General features: G+C 39.9%; 1 pseudogene; it reads left to right on the forward strand.

The window, feature by feature from the left end:
- The first annotated feature begins 2,990 nt into the window (after positions 1–2,990).
- Positions 2,991–4,747, forward strand: LOC148094788 (uncharacterized; annotated as a pseudogene).
- Positions 4,748–7,009: the final 2,262 nt, after the last annotated feature.

Here is a 7,009-nt window from a genome sequence, read left to right on the forward strand (position 1 = left end):
AGAGTTCTTAGTCAAAGCTGTGTCCCAGATGTCACACAGGCACATTAACATACAGCATAGATGTACATGAAAAAAACTACTCAAAAATAAATGATGAGCATTTATTAAATAATAATGCTCCATAAATAAAAGAAAACTATGTTGTTTTTGTGCATAACAAAGAGCTCACAATTGTGCAGTCAAAATGTAAACTAAGAGACACTGAGCATAATAACAAAGACAGATTTCACAGCTGCTCTCTTTCCAAGTTCATGACTGACAGCCTGGAGTTTGAAATCCTCTTCATAACCGTGTCTCTTAACAGGTGCCATTTATGGTCCTTATACACACACAGTACGGTAATATTACGTTGAAGCACAGTACGTATCACTCCGCTAGGCTCCTCGGTAGCCGTAATGCTCCGATAATCCATCAAGCCGGTGCAGCTCCGTAGCTTATCAAAGTCGAACTAAAACATTTTTTGGCAGATTGCTGAGCGCCGTGTACCACATAAAATCGGTTCGCGGTCATCAAGCACAACCAGAATTCATACATAAGGCGCACTGTCGATTTTTGAGAAAATTAAAGGATTTCAGGCCGTGCATGGCGTTAGCGTGGTTAGCTCGTTTGCGTGGTTAGCTCGTTAGCGTGGTTAGCTCGTTAACACGTTGACGCCGTCCACCCCCACACACGGGGCGATGCGCAGTAACTCGTTAACGTTGATTTGCCGTGTCCATCTTGTCGCTGCTCCCCCATCGCTTCACCAGCGATGGGGAAGGAGGGGAGTTGTGTTCAGTGAAGGAGAGGCGAAGCCGAGTAACGTTGCGTAAAGACAAAAGCGGACCAAAGACAGGCAAACTTGTGGCTCCACAACTATAATTATAACGTAACATAGACTATATCGATATAAAAGATATTGTCACATCTTATATCTCGTATAAAAATATATCGATATTTTTAAAAAACTCGATATATCGCCCAGCCCTATGACGTTGTGACGTAGGCTAGAATCACGGCAGCAGTCGACTGTGGTCCAGTTGTGGGATTTCTCTTGTAGAAATATGCACATTATTTTTTCCTTTTTATTTGTAGGTGGCACAGTGCACTTGTGGCAAGTAAGAACGCTAGAAGACTGACAATCTTGCTGGGTATCCAGTTACGGAAGCAACACATTAACAAGAGAATTCTGAGTACAACCAAAGTTACTTTCCCTAGTAACTAGTTACGTTGAAAGTAACGAGTAACTTGAAGAGTTACTTTTGATAGAAGTAATAAAACTAAGTTACTCATTTAAAGTAACTTACCAACACTGGTTAAACGTAATATATACGTCACTTAGATCATCTGAAAAAAAGTTTTTTTTCCAGTGTTTTATTTGTTCCGGAGTAAATCGGTTTGGCTGAGATTATTTATTTTAATAATTTAATAAATAATAAATTAATTTAATAAAATAATAATTATGTATTATTATTTATTAGATTAGATTAAATAAATAAATAAATAAAACTTTATTAATCCCTCGGGTGGGTTCCTCCTCGGCTTTCACACAGCTGAATAAACGTCAAACAGAAAACTGATTAAACAGAAGTGTGGCATGGTCGAGAATTTACACCAGTGTCCTACTATATTTTAGATAGCAAGGAGCAGACAGTGGTGACGCAAATCTGAAGGCTAGACCGTCCAATTTCACAGCCGTTTACTTTAATATGAATACCTTGTGTTAATTTAACATAAGTTTAATTTGCTGCCAAATAAAAACGTCTGTGTGCAACCACTGTTTAATGAAGTAAATTCAAAATGTTCTCTTGTTTTTGTTGTCCCTAGAGCACGCAGTGAACTCCACAAGAACAGAAACGGCAGAAAACAAACTGGGCTGGCTGTCTCAGCCACCCCAGACTTATTTAGACTTTTCTCTAGACTGAAAACAGAACTATGAAAACCTTCAGGAGACACATTATTTACATCATCATGGCCAAATTGTTCATATGAGGCTGAAATCATGAAGCGGTGGCCTCGTCATTCTCTGACCATAATCCAGCTAGGCAGGAGGCAGTCAAAGAGTGGTTAGGTCGAGGCGATGTGGAGGTGCTCACTTGCCCGCCCTGACAGAGATGTGGACGACGTGGATGATGTGGGCAGTGGTGGTGGTGACATGGACAACATGGACATGCTTGACTGCCTCTGGAGCGACGTGGACGTACTCCCTGATGCTGCACCGGCATGAGAGACACGACAGACTACGCAAACAACATTGACACATGGGAGGCAAGAAACAGAACAAAAAATACTACTAAATCAAAGAACAGAAACTAAACGAGATACACTCAGTCCGGGGGGGGGGCATAATTTAACATAAAGGAGATCACAGTATAGTTATCACAAACTGGTATGGTTGGTGAGCCATGGTTGGAAAACAATATTACTGTTTTGTAAAGGATAACTGGTTCAAGTCCAAAATTTTAGTAGGCCTCAAGTAGATCATAAGCTCAGTTCCACAGAAAACAACTGGGAAATTCACTTCAGTTGAAAATCATTGAGAAGGCCCATTAAGCTGCAGAAATAACAAGGCCTGGTGTGGCAAGACCTAAACATATATTAAGTAGGCGTTTTGCACCATGTGGCTTTTAACCACTAGTCAGAACCACATCAGGAGATGGTTCTGAAACAGGAGAAACGAGCTCCTCAGGTTCAGGAGCAAGATTCTCCAGCTGCAGAGGTTCACCAGTGATCTTGTGAACAGCAGCTAATACTTTTTCTTCCTCCTCCCTTCTCAGCTCATCCTTAAGATTTTCAGTGATCTCTCTTTTCATTTTTAGATGTTCATAAAGTTCATCTATGAGATCTTGTTTATGAACAAGTTTGAAATTCTGCTTTTTGACTTCTTCTTCCAGCCAAAATATTTGTAGTGTCAGACTTCCTGTTGTCTTTGCTTGATACTCAAGATTTTGTAAACAATTCTTGAGATTTGTGTTCTCTGTTTTTAACTTGTTTATCACAGCAGATTCCACCTGTGAAGTCCCTGTTAAGCTTTGAAAAGCCCCAGTAAGCTGCAGGTATTTTAAGGCCTACTGCGGCAACACCTAAACCTATTTTAAGAGGGACGGCCGTGGGCATTCGTATTGTGCCGCTAGAGGTGAAATTCTTGGACCGGCGCAAGACGGATGAAAGCGAAAGCATTTGCCAAGTCCTTTGTCCTTAAATACCCCCTCTTCACCTTCGCAAACACAGTTTTACTTGGAACATTTTCAGAAACAGCGAGTTGTGTTTTGCAAACCAGAAACCTTTCAGAAAGGGACTATTTTTAAACTTAAACAATTAAGCAAACATTTTTTCTTCTCGACACTTTGCATTAAACGTTTAAAGAAATATGTCACACGAAACATTTAATAATTGACAGTCTGACAGAGAGATTCGAGAGGAATCACAAAGACTGTATGGGATGATGGAGAGAGAAATATCGGCGCCTAGGGAGCTTCAAATGAAAATACAAGAACTCCAGTTGGAGTTAAGCACCCTAAAGCGCAAAAAGAATTATTACAAAAAAAATTACTATCGCTTTAAAAATGAGCGTGAACAGAATAGTACAGATGCGCATGAAAGGAATTTCCATTTTAGGGAAAGCATGGTTGAGCTTGAAAAAGTGACTCAACAGTCAGATGACATCGAAGCTCTAATTGTTGCAGAGAATAAAAATTTGCAAGCAGAGCTTAGAACCTTTCGGATGATGCGCCATGAATTTCAGGAAAAGGAAGCATCTCTGCTTGAGCAGAACAGCAGCATTGCTGCTGAGTTGTCTCAAATTGAAAGTGAGCGAAATGAACAAAAGAAAGAGAACGCAGATCTCAAGGAAGAGAGAGAGAGACTTGAGCACCAAGTGGGAGAAGCTCACCATAAAATAACAAAAAAAGAAGAGATAATAGAAAAACAGAACAGAGAAATAGATCACAAGACAGAACAGATAGTTGAGCTGAAAAAAGAAATATGTATTCTTCAGTGTAGGGTGAGACAGGCACTGGATGAAAAACAGTCACAGGTGGAATCTCTGGAGGCTAAAATGCAGGAACAGGTTAACACCATTCAGACGATGCACTATGACTTTCTGGAAAAAGAAGAATATCTCCTCGAGCGTAACAGCAGCATTGCTGCTGAGTTGTCTCAGATTGAAAGTGAGAGAAACGAAAAAAAGAAAGAGAATGCAAAACTCGAGAAAACTTTAGAGACTGTTGAACAGAGACTTGAGCACCAAGTGGGAGAAGCTCACCATAAAAGAATTTAAAAAAGAAGAGATTATAGAAAAACAATATAGGGAAATTGTTCGCAAGACAGAACTCACAGTTGAGCTGAAAAGAAAAATTTGTACTCTTCAGCATCAGGTGAGACATGCACTGGATGAAAATCAGTCACAGGTGGAATCTCTGGAGGCTAAAATGCAGGAGCAGGTAAGCACAATTCAGAGGATGCACCATGACTTTCAAGAAAAAGAAGAATATCTCCTTAAAGAGAACAGCAGCATTGCTGTTGAGATAAACAAATTAAGAAAACAGAGAACACAAATCTCAAGAAACGTTTACAAAATCTTGAGTATCAAGCAAAGACGACAGGAAGTCTGACACTACAAATATTTTGGCTGGAAGAAAAAGTCAAAAAGCAGAATTTCAAAATTGTTCATAAACAAGATCTCATAGATGAACTTTATGAACATCTAAAAATGAAAAGAGAGATCACTGAAAATCTTAAGGATGAGCTGAGAAGGGAGGAGGAAGAATAAGTATTAGCTGCTGTTCACAAGATCACTGGTGAACCTCTGCAGCTGGAGAATCTTGCTCCTGAACCTGAGGAGCTTGTTTCTCCTATTTCAGAACCATCTCCTGATGTGGTCCCGACACAGGAGAATCTTGCTCCTGAACCTGAGGAGCTTGATTCTCCTGTCTCAGAACAGCCTCCTGAAGGGGTTCCGACTAGTGGTTTATGGCGTCATGGTGTCAAACGCCTACTTAATCATGGCCCCAGTTCAGAGAGAAAACCCACAAAATGGAACCGGAGTCCTATTCCATTATTCCTAGACAACTGAGCAGCAATGCTGCTGTTCTGCTCAAGGAGAGATCCTGCCTTTTCCTGAAAGTCACGGTGCATCCTCTGAATGGTTTTAACCTCTGCGCGCAAATTCTCGTTCTCTGCCACGATCAGATCTTTGATGTCATCTGACTTTTGAGTCATTCTTTTAAACTCTTCCATCTTTTCGTCAAATTTTCTCATCCATCTTCTCATGCACATCTACTAGCGAAGCCTGACAGGTAATAATGAGGAGCATATTTTTAACAAATGCACTCAAAGCTTGAAAGCTTCAACTCAACATCTGATTAGTGATTGGTTATGATGATGCTCAGGGGCGCGACTCATCTTAGATCGACAATACAGCCAAACTCATTGGAAAGAGCTTTTGACACCATCTACAAGCCAGCTTTCATCCTAAACCAGTGGTTCTTAACCTTGTTGGAGGTACCGAACCCCACCAGTTTCATATGCGCATTGAACCCCTCTTTAGTGAAAAATAAAATATGATTTTTTTCAAATTCAAGACATAGATATGGGATATTGGTGCACAAAATGAGCCGTGCATGTCACGGTGGAGGCTCTGCCGAACCCCTGAGACCGACTCACCGAACGGCTAGGGTTCGATCGAACCCAGGTTAAGAACCACTGTCCTAAACTGTCTCCCTTTTAAGCGCTTTCCTTAATGTTTAAATTGTTCTCATGACAAACTGAATGGATCTGTTTAAGCTCATCTCTTGAGCGATGGAAATTATTTTTATAATAATTCTTCTTGAGGTTAACGGTGCTCAACTCCAGCTGGAAATCTTAAATTTTCTCTTGAAGTTCCATAGGCTCAGATATTTCTCTCGCCACCGACTCATACAATCTCAGTGATTCCTCTCAAATCTCTCTGTCAGACAGTGAATGAATTCATGTCTGAATTAATTCCCAGGAAACATGAATAATTCATGTTTCCTGAGAGAAACAAGTTAAAGACAGAGAACACAAATCTCAAAAAATGTTTACAAAATCTTGACTATCAAGCAAAGACGGCAGAAAGTCTAACACAACAGATATTTAGGGTGGAAGAAAAAGTCAAAAAGCAGAATTTCAAAATTGTTCATAACCAAGAGAAACCAAATCTCAGGAAATGTTTAGAAAATCTTGATTAATTCATGTCCCAGGAAACATGAATTAATTCATGTTTCCTGGGACATTTGTTTAAAAGCTTGATGCAGTGTTGAAAGAAAAAGTATTCCCTTTCTCAAAGGTTCCAGGTTTGCAAAAGCAGCTCGCTGTGAAACTGTGTTTACGAAGGTGAGGATGTTTTATTTATGAATTTCTCTGTCAGAGGCTGTAATGTCAGTGCTTTTTAGTCCTTAAAGGCATTCCAGCTTTTCCTTCACATGGTTCACCAGACTTGCTGACTGATAAAGGTGACTCCCTCTCCCCCTCAGTGTGTGTGTGTGTGTTGATATATTTGACACTTTAGTTTTGTGAAGGATATCTTCCACAACCCCAAAGCTTAACTTGTACTAAGTTAAGCAGTATGAAAAAATGTGACATGACATAAATGAATCTGTAAAACAAAGGTTTATTTGAAGCCATTGAAGTTACAGTAATCCTTAAAATCTACATGTGTTTTGTTCTACATTAGGCAGGTCAGTTCCTTATTAAAGAGGCCAACGACGTCATGTTTCTATATCATCTCTCCCCTCTTAGACCCTCTTACCCAAAAGACACCAGCCAGTTTAACCCTTTTGTTCTGCTTTGCGCAACTATTTTTAAATCCCTGTAGAACTGCAACCACGTGAGCTAGCGCAAAAAAATTTTTTTCATATGAAACCAGAGGAGTTGTACTTACATCTTATGCCATCAGCTTGTCCTCAGTCAACATTTCCTTCCACATATAGCTTTGCAAAAACTGCATAAAAAGCGCTTGCAGCAACAAAAACATAATATTCCAGAAACACGCTTTGCCGATCCGATCAGCTGT

Source organism: Neolamprologus brichardi, unplaced genomic scaffold (assembly GCF_056152115.1).
Source record: "Neolamprologus brichardi isolate AB-2024 unplaced genomic scaffold, ASM5615211v1 NODE_ptg000171l+_length_22836_cov_1, whole genome shotgun sequence".
In the NCBI taxonomy this organism is placed as follows: domain Eukaryota; kingdom Metazoa; phylum Chordata; class Actinopteri; order Cichliformes; family Cichlidae; genus Neolamprologus; species Neolamprologus brichardi.